This window comes from Manis pentadactyla, chromosome 3 (assembly GCF_030020395.1).
Source record: "Manis pentadactyla isolate mManPen7 chromosome 3, mManPen7.hap1, whole genome shotgun sequence".
Classification (NCBI taxonomy): Eukaryota; Metazoa; Chordata; class Mammalia; order Pholidota; family Manidae; genus Manis; species Manis pentadactyla.
In genome coordinates, this window is record NC_080021.1 from 47092165 (window position 1) to 47117248 (window position 25084).

At 35.7% G+C, this 25084-nt stretch overlaps 1 protein-coding gene across 2 annotated transcripts in view; it reads left to right on the forward strand.

Annotated features, from left to right (window-relative positions):
- The first annotated feature begins 3966 nt into the window (after positions 1 to 3966).
- The window catches only part of TRIQK (triple QxxK/R motif containing), a 74107-nt gene continuing 52989 nt past the window's right edge, over positions 3967 to 25084 (forward strand). Inside the window, exons 1-2 of one of the 2 annotated variants that reach the window (XM_036932870.2) lie at positions 3967 to 4087; positions 14555 to 14714. The gene's annotated coding sequence lies outside the window, so the exon portion shown is untranslated. Of the gene's footprint in view, positions 4088 to 14554; positions 14715 to 25084 lie in introns of those variants that run through there. The other variant, XM_036932861.2, reaches the window with a different exon arrangement.

Here is a 25084-nt window from a genome sequence, read left to right on the forward strand (position 1 = left end):
TTGGTATTATATTTTCATTCAGAATGTGCACAACCTCTATGAATCTGTGACTTTACTCCTAGTTATAAACCAAAGAGAAACTTGAAAATCTATACCAGGAAACTAATACAAGAATGTTTATAACCACCCTGTTTATTATAGAACAAATTTAGAAAATAGCCCCAAACTTTTAGAAAACAGGAGACTAAATACATGAAGGTGGCATATTCATGCACTAGAGCATTATAAGGAATTAAAACAAATCAATTACAGCTATGCACAACAATTAATTTAATCAAAGATGTTTATTCAGTGTCCACTAGCTGCTAGGTACTGATCTCAGTGCTTGGGATGCATCAGTTAATAACTGACAGTATCTCTACTCTCAAGAAACTTATGTTCAAATAAATTATATACAGTATACTAGAAAGTTATGAATGACTATGAACAAAAGAGCATGTAAAGCATTGGTAAGTGGTTCTGGGATACATGAGTTGGAGAAACTGGAGAGATAATATACAGCAGAATTGTAGGAAGATTGCTTTTATCAATATGATACTAAATGGATATAATGTTAATGAATCTTATCAGTAATGACTGACAAATGTGCATCCAGATGTTGTGCCTCAATTCTGCCCTGAAGCCATGCAAACTCTAAAAACCTGCAGTTATTCTTTTCCCCTAATGTGAGGAATTGGGAGGCCTTGTTTTGAGAGGGAAGTCGCCCAAGGTCAAAGCAGCTTGGATCACTGAGTCACCACCTGGATATATGGAAGTTTTCAACTGAAAAAGGCATCATTATTAAATGTACCCCTAAGATGGACAAAAATGCCACCAGTGAAGTATTTGTAAGCTGCATCCTGATTTCAAAAATGTTTTAGAGTCATTGACATATTAGATTAAATTTTCAATAAACTGAAAAAAATGTTAATGTGAACACTTTAAACTGACTACAAGCTATACCTTTTACCTACATGTCATTTGTCAGTTAAAGAAATAGTTGGCAGCTATACATTTGAAATTATATCCTCAAAATATTTGTAATGTGTGACCCATCTTTCTTCCATAGACATGAAATAATTATCTTCATATATATATATATATATGTTCTTGTATCATATGAAGAATATTGAGTTAACTTCTTTCTAGATTTCAGAGACAATCTTGCATTCAATTATTCAACAAACATTGAAATATGTATTTAATAATGTCAGTCACTTCTTTCCAGAGTTTATTCTATATATGTGCTATATAACAATAATTAAAAATATTATGCAAAACAATTAAAAATTTTTAATGTTTATTAATTTTCTGAGTTTCGATGAGGAAATTTTTCTTTAAGAAAAGTATACCATTTTCCATGTTTTATTAAGTGACTTCAATATATGCTATAGATTAAAACCAAGACTTTCAAGCACAGAAATTTTGAGGATCACAAGAATTTCAAGGGCTAAATGACACATAAAAATAATTTCTTTAAATGTTTTAACCCTAAACATCTAGGAAACATTGTTCTAGGATGAATCACAGAAATAGTAATATGTATACCTGGCTTATAAAACAACAAATTCAAGCTACTGAGAGAGCTAATAAGATAATTTGACTTTTAATTTTAGGCAAAGGACTGCTGAATAATACAAAGTTATTTGATACTTTATTTCTTATTTAATATAGTCAGTAGTTCACATATTTTTGGCAGAATTATAACTTTTGCAAATGAGCCAAATTGGTTCCCCCAAATTTCAAGCTATGAGCATACTCATTTAGACCAAAGGTGTTAGCACATATAATTATTAGGTTCTAGTTTATATTCCAACTTACCAGAAGTTTAATTAAATAACATGTCTGTCATCATGTGGTAAAGAAATAAGTGTATTCATAACATACATCTGGATGTTTTAATTTACATTAAGCCATTTACTTCTTGCTCAATGTCTAATATATATTCCACTTCATATTTTGTTAGACTGTTCTTCATAATTTCTTCTAATGTACATCTGTGTCTATCGGGAAATTTTCAAGTATTTGAGCAGAAGCCTAAGTAGAAAAATCAATAATTGAGGTATGGATAACGTGAACTCTCCTACTCCCAAAGTGAAGAGTATTAAAAGTTAACTGGAACCATTATTTTTTGGAGTTTATTTTGAAAGACCCTTGCAAGACACTTTAAAATAGCCATATTCATATAGGGTAAGTTGGCTAGTGCCCATTTTATAGATCAGCTAACTGCTCACAGTACAACTTGTTGGGACACGCTATCTCATAAGGATATATTCAAGATAAATTCAGTGGCAAAGACTCATTCACTGTTCTGAATTTATTTTCTCATGTAGATAGTTTTAAAATGTATCCTTAAGCATATGTAGCACAGTATTTTTTACTGGATATTTAACTAGATACTGAGGTGTAGAGTTCCAGAAATCTGAAAGTATGCTTCAAACATCTGGAGCTATACATATGGGGAATATTCAGCTGTGTTTATTTCAATGATTACACATTTACATGCATACAATACATTTATTTAAATATATAATCTTATATATGTGAGAACATTCAAACAAATGCACTTGCTGTACTTATTTGAATAAGCAATTGAAAAAGGATTCAAACACATAATTCACTTTTATTTAAATCTTACAGTATTTATTTATATAATGTGCTTATTAATACACAATCATAACTCTCTTTTTAGTCTAAAACCAAGTATTTTTAAAAGGTTAAAGAAACATAATGGAGAATCTTGAGTTGTACAGATCAAGAAATTTTTGTACAGAGGTATTCATAGTTAGCAAGCTTTGAGAAGAATTTGAAATTCAAGAGAATAAAATTATTTGCAATTGTAAAGTTTCTTTTATTTCAACAACTTTATCACAGTTTAGTGGACATTTTAACTGAATAGCAAAGCATTTGTCCAGAGGTAATGTTTTTTGTTTTTGCTTTTTTTTTCTTACTACTACTTTATCTTACAAACTAAACTTTGGGGCATTGGTTTCATACAGACAGAAAATAGGTTTCACTATTTTAAAGCCACACACACACAAATCTGATTTAGTAGGACATAAATGTCTAAATCATTAGCAAATGATTTAGTAGGACATAAAATAAAATTACATTTTGGATTCAATTTCTGGCCCTGATATCCTGGGAGATCTCAGAGAACTTTCTAGTTAGTCTTCTTATACTTGTCTCAGTTCTTTTGTATGCTGTTTCCTTTTTCAAGGGCTTTTCTCTTCTCTTTTTGTAAAGCTATGTCTGGCCTAGAGGACAGTGCCTTACACATGAGCAAGAAAAAATTACCTGTAAGTCACATAATTTTTTGAAATCAGTTTAAATTCAATTTACAACGGTATAAAAATAATGACTGAAGGCACTTTCTTATTTGTTAAATGACTGAATAAATGTAACCTCTCTGAGCCTCAATGTCATTGTCCATAGGCTGTGGATAATAACATCTCTCATTGGATATTGTGAGATTTACATGACTGTAAGGTATAAATCATTTGTCAAATGATTTCTAAAAAACTAATAACAATATTTAAAAACATAATATTTCACTCCCATTTTGTAGATGAGAAAACTGGGTACCTGGACCTACCTCCAAAGCTTTGTTGTTGTTATGTTTCAGGAATCGCCTTTCTTAAATTGATTAATCTGTTAATAGCTTGAATTTGGTTCATACTTCCCTTTAGGGATGCTCCCCATAGTGTGGATGGGGAGTGTGTGTGTTAGGTGGGAAGGGTTCGATAACCAAAAAAACGTATTTTTGGGTTTTATATTTATAAAACAAGTCAGTCCTTATTTTTAATTTCTAGAACCACTTCAGGTAGTAGATCCTGGAACTCGCGTCTAAAGAAAGGAAAGGACGCAGGGCCCTCTCCTTTGCGTCCGGGACCGGCGCAGAGGCGGGAGAGAGACCGACCAATCGGAACGCAGGCTGAGGACGGGTCGGTCCCTTTCCGCCGAGCCCCGCCCCTTTCCTGTGCCGCCCTTTGGGAGTAGGGGTGTGCGGCTGGCCAGTCCCGCCCCTGACTCTGAGTGACAGGACCGTGGACAGCAACATTTGCAGCAGGACACGAAGTTTGTCGGCCCTTGCCTTGGCTGAGCTGAGGTGTGTGTATGTCCGGCGAGGGCGAGGGGACTGGGAGGCCCTGCCAGGAACCTGAGAGCGGGCGCACCCCCTTAGCGACCCCCCCTAAGCGTTTAGGAGACGATCGTTCCGCCGCTGGGAGCGGCACTTGGGCGAGCTGGGCGGAGGGGCGTTGTTAAAAAGGAGGAACCCAGAGCCCGGGAACCCCAGTGGTTACGGTAATAACTTAGGGACCTCTTCCCGGAGAGCTGCTCGCGGCGGGGGTGGGGACGACGGGCACTCGGTTTGGGGGGCGGGGGGGCGTGGCCGCCGCCGTTGCTAAGGAACGCGCGGTTCCCGCCCTGCCAGCGCGTCTGTCGCCCGCTGCAGGGCCCTGGAAACCGTTTTCCCCACCCACCTCCGAGGCATTTCACTAAGCCAGGGATTGGCTCTCTTGTGCTGTCAGTTAATTCGGATGCGTTTATTTCACTGTCCAGCTCTCTGCGTCTGTAGTTCTCGCACCGGCTTCTATCTTCCACGTTGCCCGTCTCCACGCTTTGCCCTCCTCATCTTCTTAATGAACAAGTATCTGGAGACTAAAACATTTGCAGAGTAGAGCTTCAGGCGGCAGGAGGTGTCTTTATTGGGGAAGGGGAAAAGAGGGATCTTCTGGTGCTTAGTGAGTCCCTGAACTCATAAGGTGTTGGTGTCCACGTGGACGGATAGAAAAAGGAGGATAGGATATCTGGTATCTTCTACCTGGAATTCTTTTTCTTGCTGCTACCTGTTTGAACACAGCTTCTCAGGATGTTGAGGCAATAGGGGTGATACTAAGCCTATGCACCGAAGAGGGGTGAGATACTAAGCTTATAAAGCCCTTTTGTTTGCTTTGCTGGCCCATATTTAATGATTAACTATGAGATGGTAACCACAAATAACCCTTTAAAATCTCTTCTATACTCATATTATCTGGCCCCAAATGATTCAACAAAACAAACATTACAACAAAACAAACATTTGCAGAATAGAGCTTCAGGCAGCAGGAGGTGTCTTTATTGGGGGAGGAACATTCCAGAGAGAAAACACAAAAGGAACTAAAAGCCTGCTTTTACTTCCTTTTGCTGGGTTTAATATAAATCCCCAAGAAGGAAGCTTGTACTGCTTGTTACCCTTGGGAAGAACCTTGGCCTAGAAGTCAGGAAACTGGCAAGGTTAGGAAATGTTTGTCCTTGAGCAATCACCTCTTAACTGTTTTCTCATCTGTAAAGTGGGGATGTGTATGTGCCCTTTGTTCCTAAAAAGTAAGGAGGAATAATTGACTGTGAAAGTATTATTAAAGTAATGATCTCCATAGATGTAAAGTGTTATTGATTACATTTTAAAACTGATTACACTTTAAGCAGAAATCTGTTTATATAATCTGAATGTGTAATCACATGTAAGTATGATCATTCTGTTTATTTTCTATCTTCATTTGTGATTACTTCTTTTATATGTGGATTATTTAGAAATGGGGAAGAAACATATTCAGCTATCTGATATGCATTCTGTGTTAGTTCTGGTTGGGTAGCACCCAAAATGTCTTGCATAACACTTTTTTTTCTGCCCTTGATATCACTAGGTTTTTTTCAAGTATGTACATAGCCTGAAAGGATTGGGAAAGATTACTTTCTAATCCAATGATAAATGACTTTTATGGTGTCATATGCCACTCTGAAAAGCCAAGGAAAGCTATTGACTCTCCCCTTAGAAAAAGACACAATTTGAAGTATAAGTGGACCATGGATTAAGAACACCTGTTTTCGATCAACTTCTTGAGGAATAAAGAAATTATTCTCCCTCCTTGCCTCACCCCAAAGAGAAACTAATTCAGATACAGCGTTTCATACCTGGAAACAGAGTTGGGTCTCTGTCTTTTCTTTCACAGTGCATCTTACCATAGCCTAAGCTTAGTTTAGGTTCTTAAGTCTTTTTTTTTTTTCACCGTTTAACGGTGAATGAGCAACTGTTAATGCTCAATAAACTGTTGCTGTCTTTCAAAACCATGTAAGCTGTATTTTATTCCAGATCAATAAAAATGGGCATTGGTAATGGATTTTATCATTAGATAAGGAAGACATTGAAAAGAGAAAATATATTGCTTTTGTAATAAATAACAAGAGTATACAAGAGCACCTGTAGTTTCTTTAGCACTTATAATTTTATTTGAACTGTTTAGTATTTGACTATTCCTTTCTTAACTGACTTCATTTTTACTGAAGAAACTGAATAAAGACAAATGGACTAGCACACTGTAACAGTTAGAGTTTTGGGGGCTCAATAAATAATAGTGCTTTCCTCCTCTTGAGTTTGTTAACAGGTGGGATTTGCAGTATCAGCTTCATTACTAAAGAACTGGTTGGGGATAGTGTTTTACATGGGAGACCAAAAATGGGTACTCATACTGATAGCCCCTTCTATTTCCACTCCCTTTCTCAGACCCATCCTTTAGTCCAGCTAAGAGAAAATTTCAGTTTGCAGAACAGATATACTTACCCAGAATTACTGCTCTGCATGGTTCAGGGCAAAGAGGGAAATAAAAAAAGGCAAACCTTGAGTATTTACAGGTTTATAATAGGTTATCTCTACCCATTGGACCACTGGATTTCTCTCCAATCAGATAACTCTCCTGTTGGGGAGTTACAAGTAAGGAATGAGATTTGAGGTCAGGACTGTTAACCTAGTGCTCTGGTTTTCCATCCTGGGTGATACTGCTGGGCCGCTCGAAATATGTGGAGGTGCTTTAAAATTATTACAAATGTCTATTCTAAAATTATTACAAAAGTTATTTACTTTTGGGACCCCAAAGTCTAGGGATGCTAAATATTGTGTAGTGTAAAGGTCCACCAGCTCAAGAGAGAATTTCCTTCCTCAACTTCAGTACCAAAGACATCTCCATTGAGAACCACTGTTTTAGTGGATGTTCCTCCATGTAGACATATGAAACTGGGCCAGATTTTGCCCTCGTCTTTGTTGGTAAGTATTGGTGTGTTTGAAATCAATAGATTTGGCTCTAAGTGTGAAGGTCTTAAAAATACTTAGAACATAGTTATTTTTGCTATTCTCCTGGAATGAGTAAAGTGATACATTAATTGAAAATAGTAATGCACATTTTATCATATTTGATATCTTCAAGACAGTTCTTACTGAACAGATAAGGCTCATAGAGTCCTAGAGCTAAATCTTTCACAACTATTACATACACTTAATCCTTTCTTATATAGTAGAAATGTTAAGTATCTTTGTGACAATAGAGTGAGATAGTTATATATTTTTATGAAAATGAAAAAATGGTTTCTTAGTTTACCTCTTAATTTTGAAATGTTGAACAACAGTAATAGATAAATACTTTGTTCTCAGAGGTTTAGTGAACTGTTTTGTTGAATCAGAAGGTGGAGACATTTTCATAAATGAGAGGATCTTACCAGTTTCATGGTTTTCAAGCCACTGAAATGGAGAATAAGTAGAAATAAAGTAGCTTAGTTCTTCTATAGTAGTAGTATGTAGTGACATAGTTACAAAAATAACAGACCAATTAGATTGAACAACTTAAAATTGGAGGAAAGACAAAAGGAAAACGGTTTAATGCAAAAAACATTTCTTCACATACTTTGAATATTAAAAATATTCAAATATAGCAGGATGTAGAATAAATTATATAGATACCTGCAGCAAAATGCTAATTGTGGATTTCAGTTTATTACCTACACCAAATAGAAGGTTTGCTGGACTGAATGTTCTAGACTTGGCTCTAGCAGAAAATATAGCATTTGTTGGGTTTTATAATGTTTCCAGGCATCAGGTTCTTTATCTGTGAATAGAAAGAGTTGAAGGTTTTTGGTTTTCTACTATTTTTTTTAAAGAATATGCTTGAGTATTATAATACATTCTTGTTATTTACAGCAATTCAGTGTAGCACTGAGTCTCTCTGGGCAGGAGCATAACAGATTTTTTTCAGATGGAAGGTATAATTTTAAAAAGAACATACCAGTTTCTTATTCCATTTTGTCTATTTCCTAGAAGTCCATTCTCTCTTCCCTCAACATCCTCCCTGCCCCATACATACACATATTTGGAAAACACTGGACTATGTAGAAATTACACAATCTCTTTCAGTGCCAAAATATGCTGGATAAATATAGCATTTGAAATGACTACAGTGGAACAAAAAATCCCACAAAACAGAAGAAAAAGAAATCAGCAGAAGACTTAAAGGCATACCTGTGGCAATCTAAGAAGAATTTTAAGCTAAGGAAGAGCAGAATACATGACCCCTAAGGATAGGGGAACTCCATACAGAAAGAACAAAAATGATAAATGACAATAGGAAGATAGAAAAGTAAAACAAAAAGATGACAAAGAAACTAAAAATATGAAAACTGTATTAGTTTTATATTTCTGCTGTAACACACTATCACAAATTTAGTGACGTAACACTGATTCATTTTCTTACAGTTCTGTAGTTCAGAGGTCTGACCTAAGTCTTATTGGCAAGACTGCATTCCTTTCTAGAGGCTCTGGCAGAGAATCTGGTTTCTTGCCTTTTCCAGCTTCTGGAGGTTGCCACATTTCTTGGTTTATGGCTCCCTTCCTCCATCTTTAAAGACAGCAACATTGCATTTCTCTGACTATTCTTCTGGAGCCAAGTCCCCTTCTCAGCACAGGTAAGATAAGTTATCCAATTTTAAAGACCCACTTGGATAATCCAGGATAATATCTCCATTTCAAGGTTCTTCCTTTAATCACATCTGCAAAGTCCCTTTTCCCCTTTCTTTCATGTAAGGTAACATATTTACAGGTTCTGGGAATTAGGACTTGGTGGGGCATTATTCTGTATATTTTAGGCAATAAACAGCTAAAATAATTAATTCATGAAAAGAAGATGATACATGGTGGAAAAAATGAAATCCATTATATGAATATTTGGGGTTACTGAAGAGAAAACTAGAATATAGATATTTGTTCCTAAAGAAGACAACAGAGCATTTGAAAAAAACTAGTAAAGAGATAACAGGAAAAAAACTTTCTGAGCTAAAAAAGACCTAAGGATACCAAAATGACTTTTCTTAGGTAAAACATGACAATTCAGAGACACTGTGAAAAAATTTTCAAGCTACAATTATTAAAAAATCCTTCATATATTTAGAAGAGAAAAAATAGCATATTACTCTCAGGAAACAAAAATTAGGCTGGTCTCAGACTTCTTTTCTGTGGCATTAAATACCAGACGACAAGAGAGCAACATTTTTAGAATTAAAAAAAGATTCCCGTGCAGTTTGTATTTCTCATGTGACAGAAACAGAAAACCACTGTTAAGTATATAAGGGACTCTGTACTCTGTTTGCTTTTGAGAGAAAAAAAAACTAAGAGATACAAAAATTTGTTAGAGGATGATACAATATAAACACAAAAGCCATGGTGTGTGCTTGTGTATGGTATATATTTATTGATGGTATATTCTAGAGTCCTGGAATATAGAGATGGCTCTAAATATATTAAATCTAGTTAAAAATTGTACATGTGAAAAACTGCTTGCATGACAAGATATATAAAAATTAATTCAACAAAAATATTATAGATTTAAGTAAAATTATCTGATCTGATTTATTTGTCAGAGATGAAACCTGTTAATTCAAGTGTATGAATAGGTTTCAAAATAAACCTAAACCATTGATCAGCAAACTAGGACCCAAGGCCCTGCAAATCCGGCTCACTGTTTGGTTTTTTTATAACCCATGAACAAAGAATCTTTTTAATGTTTTTAAATGGTTGAAAAAATCAAAACAATATTTTGTGATGTGAAATTATGAATTTTATTGTTTATAAATAAAGTTTTATTAGAATGCAGCTAGACTTAGTTGTTTGCATATTGCCTATGGCTGCTTTTGCCTTGTTAAGTAATTGCAACACAAATGCAAATGTGCTTTCATGGCTTTGCACAGCTTCTCAGAGCACTACAAATTTCAGTGACACAGCTAAAATTTGATTTTGCCTCTTGACCTGCAAAGCACCTTTAGTGTGTAAAACTGAAATTTTCTTCACAAGTTAAGGTATTTTAAATGTTTACTTACCCCAGCATCTCTTTGCTCTTACACGGATTGAAGTTAAAACCAACAATCTATTATTCTTTATATTTAATAATCTATATTTTCCCTTTTCAGTCACTGTGCCTTAAATGAAACAAAACTCATGTAAAGATTTTAGAATTTTATTTCCAAGGATGAAAATCAGTTAGTTAATACTGTAGTATTGTAAGAATAATGAGTACTATTGTATGCCAAAATTCTATATGCTTATAGAGATAGACATGTACTATATTTAATATTTAATAAATGAGTCATGTGTTAATCTGTTAATCAGTAAAGATTTTTTGGCAGGTATGAGTGACTTATACAGAGGAAGTGGCATTGAAACATGGTCTTGAAGGAAGCCTGTGAAATCAAGGTAGATAACACTTGGGCTAAGGTATCATTGAAGTGAAGAGAACAAGATTTGCAAAGCCACTAAGCTGTCAATAGGTTCATGTGGTTGGGAAATGAAAGAAATTCAGTGGCTGAAACATAATTTGGAGAAAAGTGACTGAAGTTGAGGTAATAAAGACCTGCTGGCCCAGGCTGAGAAGGTTATTATATGCCATGCACAGCAATTTTCATCTTGTAGGCAATGAGGATCCATTTTAGAATTTTAAACTATAGAGCAACATGATCAGATTAGTATTTTAGAATAATGGTTCTTAAACTTTTCAAATACAGCACTCCCTAGAATTCTTTAATGCTATGACTGTACCTTCATGGAACAAAAGTTGCCTTTGGGTATACTCACTTATGTCATATTTATAACAATTTTTTCTTGAAGAGGACTATATAAACAATATAATGCCCTATTTATCCTAGAAACTTACATGGTATATAAAGTTTTTGAGCAGGCTGTTAAATAAACTAAAATCAGTTTAAATATTCAGAAGATTAAAAGAAGTTACCGATGAGGTAAAAAAATCCATCTGGCTTTTCCTGGGTACATAGAACTGCTTTTTATATATTATTTGGTAATAGAACCAAACACAGTGTGTATGTTTGCACACTGCACCATTTTTGTATATGGCTTACGAAATCTTGAGATGATAAACATTTAGATATGGACTACTTGAACATGTTTGGGTTTTCTTTTCTTAGATACTAAAAAAACAATGGTTAATTAATGCTTAGCATTTCTTCTAATAAAATTAACATATTTATTTTGAATACCTTTATAGAATTTGATTAAAGCCATTTCTGTTTTAAGCCTTGATTTAGATATATAATGAAATAGTTTTCCAAATAATGTTATCAGATTTATATAGCCTTTATATTTGACACAATATTTTCATAAAATGATCTCATTTCGTCCTTACAGTAATCTCTCTGATATTTATAAAAAGGTTATTTTCTCCAATTTACAGATGTAAAGTCTACATATTACTTGGGCAGTCTGAACACACTCTTCCCTGTAGAGGAAAGTGAGTGTGCTTTGTTATTAGATAGAACTGAATTCAAATCTTGGCCTTTTCTTTGTCAGCTGTGCATGCTTGGAAGTCACTTAATCATTAGGAAACTCAGTTTTCCTAGTTGGGGTTAATTCTACCTACCCCACTGGAATGTTATAAGAATTTCTAATAATATATGTGACATGCATTATATAGAATGCATGTAAATGGAAACTGATGATATTATTATTATTATTATTACTACTAGTGTTACTCATTATCATTACTAAGGGTCCAACACCCCTTAGGCACATTTACAAAATCTAAAAGTTCAGCACAATTACTTTTTTCCCGAGTTTTGTACAAGCTCAATTGAAGCAAAATCAGCCTTGAAATGACATGGGACTATTTATATAGTCTTTAATTTTCTAGTCAGTCTCAGTACTGGTAATATTTTCTATGAAGTATTTATGTGCTGCTCCCATACTCCTCCAGGGGTGTTGTGAATTATGGTGGATGGGACATGTTATCTTTGTATAGCCTAAAAATTTCTGGGATACCTCTGGCCCAGTCATTTTAGATAAGGACAATAGGTCTATATTATTATTATTCTTTTATTTTAATAAGAGCTTTATTAAGATTTAATTCACAACCCAAAATTTTATAATTTTAAAATGTACAATTCAGTGGTTTTTAGCGTATTCACAGAGTTGTGGAACTATCACCAACAGCTAATTTTAGAATATTTTCATGACCTCAAAAAGAAATCCTCTACCCATTATCAGCCGGTCCCCATCTCTTCTGCCCTCACCCACAGCCTTAAGTAGCCATTTATCTATTTTCTGTCTCTATAAATTTTCTCATTGTGGACATTTCATAAAAAGGGAAGAACAGGATTGATGCATTAATTTGACTTTTGTGTCTGGGTTCTTTCACTAAACATAATGTTTTCAGGTTTCATTCAGTAATATGTATCAATATTTCATTCATTTTTTATCGTGGAATAATATTTCATTTGTATGGATATGTCATATTTTGCTTATCTAACATGGTTTATTTCTACTTTTTTGGCTATAAGAATAATGCTGCTATGAACGTTTATATACAAGTTTTTATGTGGACATATGTTTTCATTTCTCTTCAGTATATACCTCAGAATGGAATTGCTGGGTCATGTGATCATTCTATGTTTGGTTTTTTGAGGAATTGCCAGACTGTTTTTTTCCAAAATGGCTGTCCATTTTACTTCCCCACTTATGTCCAACAGTGTGTGAAGGTTCCAGTTTCTTCACGTCCTCAACTAACACTTCTTTATTGTCTGTCTTTTGGTATAGCCTTTATTGAGGGTGTGAAATAGTATGTCATTGTGGTTTCTATTTGAATTACCCTAATGACTAATGTTGTTGAACATCTTGTCATGTGCTTATTGACAATTTGTTTTTCTTCTTTGAAGAAATTTAGGTTATTTGTATTTTTACTGTTGAGTTGTAAGACTTCTTCATATACCATACCAGATATATGATTTGCAAATATTTTCTCCCATTCTGTGGGGTTTTTTTTACTTTCTTGATTATGTACTTCAGAGCAAAAAAGTTTATTTTATTTTATTTTGATAGAGCCCAATTTACTTATTTTTAAAATTTTGTTGCTTGTGCTCTTAGTGTTGTATCTAAGAAACTATTGACTAAACAAGGTCATGAAGTTTTACTCCTTAGTTTTCTTCTAAGCATTTTATATTATTTTCAGCCTTTGCATCTAGGTCTGTGATCCATTTTGAGTTAATTTTTAGGCATGGTAGAAGGTAGGATTCAAATTTATTCTTTTGCAGCACCATTTTTTTTGATGTTTTAAAATCTTTTAATAAAGTTTCAAACTTTTTCAACATAGGTTTTGAATCTGTTTTGTTGTCCTTAAGTACCTTACAATATATATATATATATATATTTTTTAAATTAAGGAATCATTGATATACAATCTTATGAAGGTTTCATGTGATTAACATTGTGGTTTCAACATTCACACATATTATCAAGTCCCTGCCCACCCCATTGCGGTCACTGTCCATCAGCATAGTAAGATGCCACGGAGTCATTACTTGTCTTCTCTGTGCTTTACTGCCTTTCCTGTGACCTACCTATATTGTGTGTGCAGCAACATTTTTTAACAAAGACTATTCTTGCATGTTATGATGCTTAACCTGGGTTATTATCACTATTTAAAAATAGGCTCAAAATTGCAAGCTATTCTTAATGCTATGATTACAATTAGTAAAACGTGTTCTCTAATATTTGGGGTTAAATTTTGAGTTGGTATTATTATTATTAGACAGCATTTTGGAACCACTGAAATTTGATAATCATCTATATAGGAGCAACTGCAGCATAAAACTTGAGATAAGTTAGTGCCTGGCACATAATAGGTAGTCAGTGAATATTCACTGGACAGAAATGAATAAATCCATTTTTTTTGTTCAATGGCATTTAGTTTGGAAAGTAACAAACATAAAAGTCTAGGGTTGAATAAAGAAAATTATAAGTCAACTCTGTACAAATGGCAATAACAAAGAGTAAATTCAAATGAGTCTCTTCACATTCATACTCAACTCTTAAAATACAGCAGAAGCATATCTCACTACTTTTCAGATAATTGTCATACAATGAACCATTCTTAAAGTATGATCTGCAAAAATAATGGTACTATTTACTACAGTGGAAAGGGGATCTTAAATAAATTGGGACATATTAGGTCAAGTAAATTTAAATAGGCTTTTCTCTTACAGAACTTTTCAGAGCCTTTTTATGAAAGTGTGCCATGTGAAAAAGGGCATAGTATGCAACATTTCCAATTATAGTTGGCCAGAGTAACTTAATTTTATTGAACATGTAACAGAGTTAGCAAACCAAGAAACACCTTTTGGAAAATGCTACCACAGTAATTTTATTTTGTGGACATTAAGCAACTGGATATCATCCATTTAATATTTCCATATATTCTATGTTTTATTACAGTAGGGAAGAGCAACCGAGAGTGTTATTATTGGTGTCTGGAATTGAATTTGCCAGGAATGCCAGCACAGCTTCCCCAGTAAAGATCTTGCCTTTGGAAACATCTTACCCCTTGGCAGCTCTCCAGAGTTCAGACTTGGCAGCATCAAGGACACATCGCAAGGTATGTTTATTTGATTTAACATTTGGCAAAAGGTGTTTTGACTTGCAGTTTCTTTTCTTTCACTTTGTTTTTCTTGTTTTGGTTTGTTTGCTTCTGGCAATGAACTTGAATTCAAAATGTAGTTCTTTCTTATGGAAAGCAGTATTATAATGGGGGAATGTTTTCTGTTTGTTTGTTTTTGATATCGTTAATGTACAATTACTTGAACAACATTATGGTTACTAGACTCCCCCTATTATCAAGATGCTATAGAATCATTACTTGTCTTCTCTGTATATACTGTCTTCCCCATGTCCCCATCCCCCTACATTATGTGTGCTAATCATAATGCCCCATTTTCCCCCTTTTCCCTCCCTTCCCACCCATCCTCCCCAGTTCCTTTCCCTTTTGTAACTGTTAGTCCAATCTTGGGTTCTGTGAGTCTGCTGCTGTTTTCTTCCTTCAGTTTTTGCTTTGTTCTTATACTCCACAGATGAGTGAAATCATTTGATACTTGTCTTTCTCCACCTGGCTTATTTCACTGAGCATAACACCCTCTAGCTCCATCCATGTTGTTGCAAATGGTAGGATTTGTTTTCTTCTTATGGCTGAATAATATTCCATTGTGTATATGTACCACATCTTTTTTATCCATTCATCTACTGATGGACACTTAGGTTGCTTCCATTTCTTGGCTCTTGTAAATAGTGCTGCAATAAACATAGGAGTGCATGTGTCTTTTTCAAACTGGGAGGCTGCATTCTTAGGGTAAATTCCTAAGAGTGGAATTCCTGGGTCAAATGGTATTTCTATTTTGAGTTTTTTGAGGAACCTCCATACTGCTTTCCACAATGGTTGAACTAATTTACATTCCCACAAGCAGTGTAGGAGGGCTCCCCTTTCTCTACATCCTCGCCAACATTTGTTGTTGTTTGTCTTTTGGATGTTGGCCATCCTAACTGGTGTGAGGTGATATCTCATTGTGGTTTTAATTTGCATTTCCCTGATGAATAGCGATGTGGAGCATCTTTTCATGCATCTGTTGATTCTCTGAATTTCTTCTTTGGAGAAGTATCTGTTCAGATCCTGTGCCCATTTTTTTATTGAATTATTTGCTTTTTGTTTGTTGAGATGTGTGAGCTCTTTATATATTTTGGATGTCAACCCTTCATTGGATCTGTCATTTATGAATATATTCTCCTATACTGTAGAATGTCTTTTTGTTCTACTGATTGTATCCTTTGCTGTACAGAAGCTTTTTAGTTTGATATAGTCCCACTTGTTCATTTTTGCTTTTGTTTCCCTTACCTGGGGAGATATGTTCATGAAGAAGTTGCTCGTGTTTATGTCCAAGAGATTTTGCCTATATTTTTTTCTAAGAGTTTTATGGTTTCATGACTTACATTCAGGTCTTTGATCCATTTTGAGTTTACTTTTGTGTATGGGGTTAGACAATAATCTAGTTTCATTCTCTTACATGCAGCTGTCCAGTTTTGCCAACACCAGCTGTTGAAGAGGCTATCATTTCCCCATTGTATATCCATGGCTCCTTTATCATTTATTAACTGACCATATATGCTTGGGTTTGTATCTGGACTCTCTATCTGATCCACTGGTCTATGGGTCTGTTCTTGTGCCAGTACCAAATTGTCTTAATTACTGTGGCTTTGTAGTAGAGCTTGAAGTCAGGGAGCATAATTCCCCCTGCTTTATTCTTCCTTCTCAGGATTGCTTTGGCTATTCGGGGTCTTTTGTGGTTCCATATGAATTTTAGAACTATTTGCTCTAGTTCATTGAAGAATGCTGTTGGTATTTTGATAAGGATTACACTGAATCTGTAGATTGCTTTAGGCAGGATGGCCATTTTGACAATATTAATTCTTCGTAGCCAAGAGCATGGGATGAATTTCCATTAATTAGTGTCCTCTTTAATTTCTTTAAAGAGTGTCCTGTAGTTTTCAGGGTATAGGTCTTTCACTTACTTGGCTAGGTTTATTCCTAGAAATTTTATTCTGTTTGATGCAATTGTGAATGGAATTGTTTTCCTGATTTCTCTTTTTGCTAGTTCATTGTTAATATATAGGAATGCAACAGATTTCTGTGTATTAATTTTGTATCCTGCAACTTTGCTGAATTCAGATATTAGTTCTAGTAGTTTTGCAGTGGATTCTTTAGGGTTTTTATGTACAATATAATGTCATCTACAAACAGGGACAGTTTGACTTCTTCCTTGCCTATCTGGATGGCTTTCATTTCTTTGTGTTTTCTATTTGCGTGGCTAGGACCTCCAGTACTATGTTGAATAAAAGTGGGGAGAGTGGGCATCCTTGTCTTGTTCCAGATCTTAAAGGAAAAGCTTTCAGTTTCTCGCTGTTAAGTATAATGTTGGCTGTGGGTTTGTCATATATGGCCTTTATTATGGTGAGGTATTTTCCCTCTGTACCCATTTTGTTGAGAGTTTTTACCATGAATGGATGTTGAATTTTGTTATATGCTTTTTCAGCATCTATGGAAATGATCATTTGGTTTTTGTCCTTCTTTTTGTTGATGTAGTGGATGATGTTGAATGATTTTGGAATGTTGTATCATCCTTGTATCCCTGGGATGAATCCCACTTGATCATAATGGATTATCTTTTTGATGTATTTTTGAATTCGGTTTGCTAATATTTTGTTGAGTATTTTTGCATCTGTGTTCATCAGAGATATACTGGTCTGTAATTTTCTTTTTTTGTGGTGTCTTTGCCAGGTTTTGGTATTAGAGTGATATTGGCCTCTTAGAATGAGTTTGGAAGTATTCTCTCATCTTCTACTTTTTGGAAAACTTTAAGGAGGTTGAGTATTTGGTCTTCACTAAATGTTTGATAAAATTCAGCAGTGAAACCATCTGGTTCAGGAATTTTGATCTTAGGTAGTTTTTTGATTACCAATTTAATTTCTTTGCTGGTAAGTGGTCTATTCAGATTTTCTGTTTCTTCCTGGGTCAGCTTTGGAAGGTTGTATTTTTTACAAAGTTGTTCATTTCTTCTAGGTTATCCAGTTTGTTGCCATATAATTTTTCATAGTATTCTCTCATAATTCCTTGTATTCCTGTGGTGTCTGTGGTGATTTTTCCTTTCTCATTTCTGATTCTGTGTATGTGTGTAGACTCTCTTGTTTTCTTGATTAGTCTGGCTAGGGGTTTATCTATTTTGTTTATTTTCTCAAAGAACCTGCTCCTGCTTTCATTGATTCTTTCTATTGTTTTATTCTTCTCAATTTTATTTATTTCTGCTTTAATCTTTACTATGTCCCTTCTTCTACTGAGTTTGGGCCTCGTTTGTTGTTCCTTTTCTAGTTTCATTAATTGTGAATTTAAACTGTTCATTTGGGATTGTTCTTCTTTCCTGAGGTACACCTGTATTGCAATGTATTTCCCTCTTGCACTGCATCCCACAGATTTTGTGTTGTTGAATTATTGTTGTCCTTTGTCTCCATATATTGCTTGATCTCTGTTTTTATTTGGTCATTGATCCACTGATTATTTAGGAGCATGTTATTAAGCTTCCATGTGTATGTGGGATTTTTCATTTTCTTTGTGTAATTTATTTCTAGTTTCCTACCTTTGTGATCTGAGAAGCTGGTTGGTACAGTTTCGATCTTTTTGAATTTACTGAGCTTCTTTTTGTGGCCTAGTATATGATCTATTCTTAAAGATGTTCCATGTGCACTTGAGAAGAATGTGTATCCTGTTGCTTTTGGATGGAGTGTTCTGTAGATGCCCATTAGGTCCATCTGTTCTAATACGTTGTTCAGTGCCTCTGTCTCTTTACTTATTTTCTGTCTGGTTGATCTGTCCTTTGGAGTGAGTGGTGTGTTGAAGTGTCTAAAATGAATGCATTGCATTCTATTTCCCCCTTTAATTCTGTTAGTATTTGTTTCACATATGTAGGTGATCCTGTGTTGGGTGCATAGATATTTATAATAGTATATCCTCTTGTTGGACTGACCCCTTTATCATTATGTAATGTCTTTCTTTGTCTCTTGTGACTGCCTTTGTTTTAAAGTCTGTTTTGTCTGATACAAGTACTGCAACTCCTGCTTTTTTCTCCCTGTTAGTTGCATGAAATATCTTTTTCCATCCCTTTACTTTCAGTCTGTGTATGTCTTTGGGTTTGAAGTGAGTCTCTTGTATGCAGCATATAGATGGGTTTTGTTTTTTAATCCATTCAGTGACTCTGTATCTTCTGATTGGTGCATTCAGACCATTTACATTTATGGTGGTTATCAACAGGTATGTACTTATTGCCATTGCAGGCTTTAGATTCGTGATTGTCAAAGGTTCAAGGGTAATTCCCTTACTATCTAACAGTCTAATTTAACTCACTTCATCTGCTATTACAAACACAACCTAAAGGTTCTTTTTGTTTTTTTCCTCCTCCTTGTTCTTCCTCCTCCATTCTTCGTATGTTATGAATCATATTCTTTGCTCTTTGTCTATCCCTTGTGTGACGTCTGTTTAGTCTTAGACATACTTCCATCTATAGGAGTCTGTGCAAAATGCACTGTAGAGGTGGTTTGTGGGGAGTAAATTCTCTCAACATTTTCTTATCTGAAAATTGTTTAATCCCTCCTTCAAATTTAAATGATAACCTTGCTAGATATAGTATTCTTGGTTCAAGACCCTTCTCCTTCATTGCATTAAATATATCATACCATTCGCTTCTGGCCTGTAAAGTTTCTGTTGAGAAGTCTGATGATAGCTGGATGGGTTTTCCTTTGATGTGATCTTTTTTCTCTCTCTAGCTGCTTTTAAAAGTCTGTCTTTATCCTTGATCTTTGCCATTTTAATTATTATATGGCTTGATTTTGTCTTCCTTGGGTCCCTTGTGTTGGGAGATCTGTGCACCTCCATGGCTTGAGAGACTATCTCCTTCTCCAGATTTGGGAAGTTTTCAGCAATTACCTCCTCAATGAAACTTTCTATCCCCTTTTCTCTCTCTTTTTCTTCTGGTACCCCTATAATACGAATATTGTTCCATTTGGATTGGTCACACGGTTCTCTCAATATTGTTTCATTCTTAGAGATTCTTTTTTCTCTTTGTGCCTCAGCTTCTTTGTATTTCTCTTCTCTAATTTCTATTCCATTTACTGTCTGTTCTACTACATCTAATTGGCTTTTAAATCCCTCCATTGTATGTTTCATTTCAGGTATGGAATTTCTCAATGATTGAATCTCTGACTTAAATTCATTCCTGAGGTCTTGAATGTTTTTCTGTACCTCCATAAGCATGTTTATGATTTTTATTTTGAACTCTCAGGCAGATTGGTGAGTTCAGTTTCATTAGGCCCTTTTCTGGGGTTTGTGAGATTTTGGTCTGAACCATGTTGTTTTGACGTTTCATAATTCTGTGTGGTGCCCACTAGTGCCCAGAAGCTCCAGTCTCTGGAGCTTCTCAGTCCCTAGAGTGAGGCTGGGGGTTGTTGGGGTGTGGAGCTGGTGCCTGGGGGCAGGAAAGATCTGTGTCCTGATTCCTGTCTGCAGTGCCTGTCTCAAATGTCAGAGCCAGTGGGCTAAGCACACAAGTGTAAGCCTCTGTGCTTTGCATGTATAGCTGTTGTAGGCTAAGCCTCCTTCTGGCTGGCCTGATGCCAGCGCAGTGATTGCTGGTTTGCAAACCAGTGCCAGCAGGCCAGGAGGAAGGTGCAGCAGGCTGTGTGTCACAGTGGGGGGTCTCAGAGCTGAGAGCCAGGGGGATGGGGCACCTGAAGCTCCTCAAAGTTCCCAACCATCTGGGCAGAGCATGCCCAGACAACCTTGTCCAGCTCCCCTCCCCAGCGCAGCAAACTCTGTGCAAACCCCGCCCCTTCAGCAGCCCTCTGGCTGCTAGGGAGCCTCTCAGACCACCTGCCTTTCCTTTGTCCCAGAGCAGCCAGGTGCTGATCCCGCCCTCCACAAATGGCCGCAATCTGTGTCTCAAGCAGTCCACCTGTCTGAGCTCCCCAATGTCCAGAGCACCACACAGTGTAGGTTTCTGCTCCCAAAACAGACCTCCAGGGCTCGGTGTTCAGCAGTTCTAGGCTTCCACCCCCTCCCCTGCTCTGTTTCTCTTCCTCCAGCCGGTGAGCTGGGGTGGGGGTGGGGCTTGGGTCCCGCCTGATAAAGGCTTTCATAGGTTACCCTGTGTTCCTGAGTTCTGCTCTGTTCATGAGGTCTGCATGCAGTCTGGTTCAGTTTTCTTTCTCATTGCTGTTTTAGGGTTAGTTGTATCAATTAACTATATTTTCATTCTATTTGTGGTTTTGGGAGGAATTCTCCATCTCACTTCTCATGCCACCATCTTGAATCTCAGTGACCTATAATGGGAGAATGTTTTTACTTGGATTTATTTTGTGCAATTTGGACAAATCAAAGTAAATGAGGAAAGATCCATAGAGCTATAAAACAGTATCTGATTTATTTGTTAAATCATTCAATATTATTAATTGTCTACTAGGATTTATTGCTACATTAAATACCTAATCTCTCTTGATGTTTGATACACTATTACACCTTGGCATGTTATTCCATTCTGGTAATTGTATATTGGTTATAATCAGTATCCTTGCATAGTAAGTAATGAACAGATTAAGGTCATGATAAAATTTCAGTTACTGAACATTGTTTTTCAATCTTTCTTGATAAATTTGTACATTCATATTGCACATGTTTTGTGGGGAACGGAAATACATTATACAGTGAAAGAATACGGGCCCCTATTATGTCTCTGACCTTACCTTCTGCTGTCCTCTTGCACCCCACATTCTCCTCAGAATTCTCCAGTGTTTCCCCATTTCACTCAAGATAAGAACTAAAGCTCTTAAACTGGCCACTCTGTCTCTGTAAGACCTGGCCTCTTGTTACCTCTCTAATATCATCTCTAACCACTCTTTTGCTCAGCCATACTGGCTCTATTGTTCTCTGAACATGCCAGGCATGTTTGCATCTCAGACTTTTTACCCTATTCTCTCTGCTGAATTGCTCTTCCCCTACATATGTGCATGGTCAATTTATTTACTTTCCTCTGGGTCTTTATTAAAAGGTCATCTTCTAAATGAGATTTTACCTGGTCACCCCCCAAACATCCCTGTTTTATATTTTCTACTTGGAATTTATCACTATCTAATAAACTATGTATTTTACACTTACTTATCTCTCTATTGTCATTTCCCTTCACAAGAATATTAAGTCCTATGAGGGCAGGGATTTTTGTTTGCTTTGGTTTGGTCTATCTCTGGCAACTAGAGTAGTCCCTAGTCCTTGCTGAGTGAATGAATGAATGAATGAATGAATGAGCAGTTAATTTAATGAGCATTTTTTTAAGCACTTACCATTAGCTAGGCTTTATGGTACGTGGTCTTAATAAAGGAATGAAATATACAGTTCCTGCCCTCAGAAGTACAGTTTGAAGGGAGATGGATAATTATGGCAGTCATCTTACTGCAGTATTGTGTTATGATAAGAGTATGAATAAAATGCTGTTACTACTTGGAGAAGCAGCATTTGGTTCAAACTGTATTGGACTAATGAAAGGCTTCCTGAAAAAGGTAACCCTTTGTAGCTGTCAGAATAGCCTAGATTATGCTGTAGGAGCAAACAAGCCCAAATCTTAGTGTCTTAGCACGACAAATGTTTACTTCTCACACAGACTGTGTGTCCAGAATGGGTGGGTAGGAAAGTTCAATGACCCAAGACATCAAAGCCTACATCTGGATGTTCTTCTGTGGTCACTGCAGCATTGGGAAGAGAGAGTGGCTAATTATGTATTGGCATTTAGAGTTTCACTGGTCGAAGCAAATTCCTTAATTTCAAATGGGGGACTGTAAAGTGCAATTTTGCTCTTCTACACAGAGAGAAAGGAGAATTGGAAGATATGTGAGTAGAATTAATGATTGCCATAGTTTCCCACTGTTTTAAAGAAGTTCAAAAAATCCAAGTAAAGGAATATTTGAAAGCATTTTTAGAGAAAGGAAGAGCATGGTCAAAGGCAGAAAGCTGCTATGTAGTATGATAGTTTCAGGGAACTCAGTGTAATTCAAAGTTGCTGGAACACAGTGTGCATGTGAGATAAAGACAGGTAAAGAGTGGAGGGAAAAACGGGTTAGATGATACCAAACTATGGAATTAGAACTTTATCCTGAAGGACATAGGGAAACATTGGATTATATAATGTACTTCAGGGGAATTTCTTGGTTATGTTTGTGATGGATTATTCTGGAAGCAATGTGGGGGAGGGGTTTGAGTGGAGGAAACGAGATAGTAAGACCAATTATGATATCATGCCATAATGCTGGTGAGACCCCAGCAAAGGCCATGACAGAAGAGATATAAAGGAAGGGAACAAAAGGTAAAAATTCAGGAAAAGTGTATGTTGGTCTGGACTCCAGGGCACAGAGGAAGAAGCGTTGGCAGAAGACAAGACAGTTCTTATACTGACATCCAAGTAGAGATACTGACATGAATGGTGCTTGTGTCTTAGCATGTATGTGTGGATGTGTGTATGGTTTTGGTGTGTTTAAAAGAGTGAGTTAGAGCAAGCTTGTGAAGTGAGTGATTCTTATCTAATTATCAGTATTTTCTTTGACTTAAGAAACAAACTCATGTGCCCAAACTAAAACAAAGGTGGGCAGAGGACTTAAGAGAGCCCTGCAAGTTGTGATGGCTGCTGAGTCAAATAAGAGACTGAACTGGAGCAGAGAAGCTGCTGGGCAGTATTATGCTCTTGTAAAAATTCAGATTACACATTTTACTGCAAAAGCTGTTTTGAGACGCTCAGTTGATTTTTTTCTTTGAATCGTTTAGAGTTCAGCAGTAATTTGAAAAGACACCCTTTAGAAGAATTTGTGCTGTTTCCATTAGAGGGGTTCATGAGATACGATCTAGCCCCAGGCCCCAAATTTTGGTTAATGTAATAATAAAGACACAATCATTTCATAACAGAGGGGAAATTTCTTTTTTCTATAACTAATCAGGTAGTTATCCAGTCCTTTTATAAAATCATTTTTTTATGCTAGACTTTGAAATAAAGGCCTATGCAGTGAGTTTCAATATTCACAAAGAAAATAGGGAAGTCATTGGAATACTTCTGATATTTTTCTTAAAGATTTTCGGAAGACATTGTTTGGAATATACTGTGATTTAAAGGATATTCTAAAATTGTGTTTCTTGTTTGCCATTATGTATTAGACTCACAGTTTTTTAAAACATTTGTGATGCTAAATTTATTGTTGCAAATTAAAGGTTTGAGACCTTGATGACAGAACTAGTTTTATCTAACATCAGGTTCCTGCTGTAGTAGAAGGACCATCCTGACCTGCTCAATGCATGTGGTGGATTTACAACAGAAGCTGTGACATACAGGTTTAAGAGAAATAACATCAAGAGCTTATAAATCCTGAGGAGATAATGACAAAGAATTGATGGAAATGTTGACCTAAAAATATTTTTTCTTAGACTGGAGGATAATTTAGGACTTCTGGCAAAGATTAGAGATTCAGTTGCCAGTTTTAAAAATGGAGACTAGTGTTTAAACTTTTAAACTTTTTTTGTTGCTCAGAAGGCTTGCATTTTAGAAGGTAGTTTTGAGTATTGATTATGTACGTACAAGCATGTAAGTAATGTTCTATTATTTTAGAGTTTCTAAGACTTACGATAAGACAGCATATGTAATTTTACATGTTAAAAATATTCAAAGATTGAGGCCACTTAGCTAATTGTAGAAGTTAGGAAAACGAAGAATAGTAGAAAGTGTACAGTTTACATGTAATTAAGTCATCAGAGGCTTCATATATTATGGTACCTTTCTTGTACTCTAAGAACCCAAATATAACGGAGTTTATTGGCTTTTTAAATGAATGTGAGGTCATCGGGCTCAGGTTGTTTTTTATTTAAAACAGTTATTTGGACTGTGTGGTACCTCAATAGTGAGTGACTGATTAAACCAGTGTGATGTAATGATACTGACATTTATTGAGTACTTACTATGTGACAAGTACCATGTTAAGCGCTTCACATGACTGAGCTGTTTAACACTTACAAGAGCTGTATAAGATAGATATTCTTACTGAACCCATTTTAAAAGTGGTAAATGAGCTTAACTTGGTAAATGAAAAAGTAACATAACCAGAAAGGAAATAGTTAAAGGAGAAAAGAGTTAACCTACCCTTTATCAGGCTTATATTCTTATAAAAGACAGCTTATAGTAATATTTTAAAACTCAAAACATTTTTAATTGTTTACAATAATTAAGTATAAAACATGGATGTGTTAACATAACTGTCTTCTAGAAAATATCTACTCAAAAATATGTATTGAGTGTCTACTCTGTGTCACATTGCTTGGGGTTCTTTAGTGTACAAAACAGAGATCCTGCT